Below are 4,595 nucleotides of genomic sequence, written 5' to 3' on the forward strand. Positions count from 1 at the left end.
TACATAATTCGTTTAACAGTAAACTTATTTATAATTCACAGAAGACAGAAGCTACACAGATGCTACAGCTGTCAATCTAACCAAGGGGTCCACACTCCGCCAAAATTAGCAGGATTAGCATTGGGATCACCTGGAGGGTCTAGTTGCTTAATATGTGTAGAATTGTAAAACTCTATCCTCTCTTTTAACTGTCGAACTATATCAGGATGTTGGTCTGCGACATTGTTCCTTTCATTGGGATCTTCTTTTATGTTAAATAGCCATGTGAATGATGGTGTATATGGCGATATTTCTATTGTTCCATTCAAGTGTACCCAACCATCAGGGCATATGTCTCCTACTCTTACTGGAGCTAAGCTGCAGTTAGGCAGACCAGTGATAAGCTTCCATTCTCCAATTCGTATGGCTGCCTGACCCATATACTTTTCCTGTGGTCGTGGAGGATCTAGGTTAATCAATAACTCTTTACGAGGTGTTTGAGTGTTTTGTGTGATAGCTGGCCATACATTGTATCCATCTAATTTCCATTTGTTTCTGTCAAGTTCTAATCCTGCAATACCTTCTACTATTGTTGGTAGCCAGTCGGTTGCATGAAGTAATTGATGATTATTATAATTCAGTTTTGGTAACTTTGAACCCCATACAAATCCTAAACCACGGACACCTCCTTCAAATACAGAATGCTTGCCACCCCTTAAAGGCCAGTTACTACTACCAAATGCTGGCTGTCCTCCATTGTCTGTGGTGAATATAATTATTGTATCATCTAGTATATTCATTTTTTGCAGTTTCATAGTAATGTTGGCAATTCCTTCATCGGCAGCTCGTAACATACCACAATGCACAGATCTGTTACTGTAGGGTATTGATCGGCAAACAGGGTCATTAATGTAATTTTCAGGTGCTTCCAGTGGAGTATGCACAGACTGGTATGCAGCATAAATGAAGAAAGGCCCTTTGTCACTATCATGTTTGGCAATAATTTGCTCAACAGCTTTAGTAAACAAGAAGGTACTGTAAGTTCCATTTTGGTCAGTAACTGGTTTTGTATTGTTCCTGAAGTCAATCCAACGTCCAACCGTATGTTCATAGTAGTCTTCAGCAGCATTGTAGTATCCATAGAAACTATCAAACCCCCTGTATGTTGGAGTGTATTCCCATTTGTGCATACCAAGATCCCACTTGCCTACAGCATGAGTGGAATAGCCACCTTTTTTCAACTCGTTTGCGATAGTAGTTTGGTTTAATGGCATGCCAAAAGGATGTCCATCTCCTATTACTTTGTGTGCTAATCCCATGTGATAAGGATAACGACCAGCCATTATAGCAGATCTCGTTGGAGAGCATACTCGCTGGACATAGTATTGCTGCAATCGAATTCCTTCGTTTGCAAACTTGTCGATGGCTGGTGTTTTAATCTCGGATCCTTGGTAGCTTGTATCGTTCCATCCCAAATCATCGATGACGAACATCAATATGTTAGGCTTTGCAGCATCATAGCGTTGTATCAAGGAAACCAAGAGAACAAGCGATACAATCTTCTTCAACATCGCGCTAAACACGTGACAAGAGATAATTTTTATATGGAATGATATTACGTAATCAAGTAGCCACGCCCACATTAACACGCGAGTTTTAAATTGGCTACAATGCCACGCCCTTGATGAGCATACTCCACAATTGCAACAGCAAAATGCACCTGGACTTAGTATACTAATATTGTGTTCCGTTCTCCTTCTTCTAGGGTATCCCTTCTTCTATGCCCGAGGTAGCTACATCATATAGCTAGATGGGTTTATTCTACGGAACGGAATTATTTATTTATTTATTTTATTAAGGATTTTACAGTGAAGGTCTGTAGGACCATACGTAATCGGCGTAATTAAAATCCCTCGCCCCATGGTAGGACACCTGGTCCTACAGCCTGTTTAAAGTTGTTACAGAAAGTGTGTTTTAAAAGGTGGAGGAAGGAGAAAAAAAATCCACGTCTGGACCTGGGAAGCCTCGAATCTGCAGCCATTCGATTAACGTTCAAACGGGCTCGAACGCTTACAGGAGTCTGCCAGGCGGTCAAGGGGTGTTTCCTCCTTGTAAATTTCATGCATAGAGCAGCTTAGGTATTATCGACCACCATGAGCTTTCGGACGCTATAGCTATTTCCTAGAAGAGCAATGAGAGCCCATCATTTATAAAGGATGGCGTTTGGAAGATAGTAACTGGTGTGTTCCATCCCAAATCATCAATGACGAACATCAATATGTTAGGCTTTGCAGCGTCATTGCGTTGTATCAAAGAAACCAAGAGAAAAAGAGAAACGATCTTTCTCAACATTTTCAATTAATTAACGCGTAACAAGATAGATGGAATGCTATTACGTAACCAAATAGCCACGCCTATAGCGACTTACCACGCCCTTGTATTGTTAATGTTGAATATATAATGTCGCAGTAATGGGACCGTGGGTGCACTTTATCATGGAAGTAATTTATTTGCTGTCAGAAATAACTTTTTTTTGTCATAGTGTGGACAGTTATAAATTTGCGCATGCGCACAAGTTTAGGAAACACCCGAATATACCACATACAACAACGCTATTCTCTAGTGGGTTGACGTGTAAGATGAATAACACTGGGTGATTTCTTATCGGAGTAGCTTTGAACCACTTTCTGCTCCCTACTTTTGATTCTTGCAATTGATCAGTACCCATGCAAAATACAAAACATTAGTAAACATTATACTTATTATGGTGTAATTTATTTTCATGTTACTGTCTTTCTTATTATGCTGCTTGTAGTCAGAAACCTTAGAGTGTGACAACTGACTAGACATCGGGTGGCCTGCAGTTCAAATCCTGGTGTTGGAAGGATTTTTCCTTTCTTTGGCCCACTTTTCTGTTTCATGTTATTAGTCATATCAAATGTTTTAAGTCCTATGCATCAAGCAACTTAAAGGCTGAAGCACAGGTCGCTGTATATAGACCTTCAGTGCTGGACACTGTAAAGTAGTAATAACAGTGTAATATGTTAGGATTAGCTTCAAGTTAAAACTGTGTTCAAACAGTGGTAACATGATAATTGTCAGAATATATAGACTAGCAATGGTGGATCCAGGATGGGGCATTTGGGGCAAATCCCCTCCCTCTCCCTCCCCCCATACTTCTGATTAAAATACTAAACTTTATGTCAGGGCTAGATCAATTGACTCATGAAAACTATATGCATATTTTAGTAACATTTATTACAAATTCACCTGAAATCAAAGCAAACCAAAATCAAACTAGCTGTGAAATAACTTTCGTACGTACTGAGTGCCTCTAAAATAATTATCGTGTTGCTGTTTAAGAGATTCATTGCTTTTTACACAGCTTTTAAGACTCCACAACCATCTGCAAAAGCCAAAATGTCAAAAATCAACAGTGAGACACTACAAAGTGGTGATTATTTGCTGCTTCAAATGCAGCAACTGACAAGAGAATCTGGCTTTCCCCAACAATCTACAACTCAGCCTGTTTGTGCCCCTCCCCCTGCTAGCTCCTGGATCCGCCCCTGTATATCATGTGACTTTCTTGCAATAAAACTGAGGAAAATTGCAATCCTCAGCATAATGTATAATGTAGTAGTTGTAACATGGGCATGAGTGATTTTCCTGAATACATGCATGAGCACAAGGGCCCACAGGACGCAAGTGCAAGTGTATATATTTCAGGCAAATCACAAATGCCTATGTTAAAACTAATATATTCCACTTGGGTGACTCACCAACAAGTGTGAGAAATTGCAGGAATGTTTCGCGAGTAGTTCAGCTAGAAGAAGTCACCTTGTAGAGTGAATCCTGTAGAGAGTTCATCTACAAGCAAATCGCCCTGTATAGAGTTCAGCTACGTTTCAAGTTACCCAGTAGAGAGATCAGCTGCAAACAAGTTATCCATAGAGAATAATTGACATGTAATAACTGTATGTATTATATGTATAATTTGTACATTTACTGATAAAATCTGAATTAGTTAAAGATTTAAAATCTGCTTCATCTTTTTCTTCTTACTGTGAGGTGAATTTTGATTGTGGATAATTAAATGTCGTAAGAGCAATGACAACACGCTGCTGAGAGGCCAAATGTAAGCATATCAACATGAGTGTATAGATCGGTGCATGGGTACGCAATTAAACACAGGAAGCCCAAATGTGAGCTGAGCAGCTCATAATGAAACTTAACAATGAATGTGTTTACAGCACTGTTAATAATGGCCTAGTCAATTAAGCAACATGCCCAGTCACTACGTGTGTGTGACATTGCACCAGGTGTCAAAACAGTGATATAAAGACAATTCAAATGCAGTAAAGTACTTACTTTACTAGCCATGAAAAAACTAAACTAGTGAATACGTTTACACTGATGGCAAGTAACCGCTACGCCCAGTGTCCGGCCATCGCCACATGCATGACTAGAATGCAATCACAACAGCACTATAAACTAACCTGTGACCTACTTTGTTCAATAAAAAGTAAAACAACAAACTATCTTCTTCTCCAAGTCTATTATCTATGCTTTGGCTTAGTGAATTACATTACAAAACTAAAACCCACTATCGATCCTGT

General features: G+C 39.4%; 1 pseudogene; it reads right to left on the reverse strand.

Moving 5' to 3' along the window:
- LOC136258807 (arylsulfatase J pseudogene) lies at nucleotides 1-1,550 on the reverse strand (annotated as a pseudogene).
- Between the last annotated feature and the right edge of the window lie 3,045 nt (nucleotides 1,551-4,595).

The sequence above is a fragment of the Dysidea avara genome, chromosome 6 (assembly GCF_963678975.1).
Source record: "Dysidea avara chromosome 6, odDysAvar1.4, whole genome shotgun sequence".
In the NCBI taxonomy this organism is placed as follows: Eukaryota; Metazoa; Porifera; class Demospongiae; order Dictyoceratida; family Dysideidae; genus Dysidea; species Dysidea avara.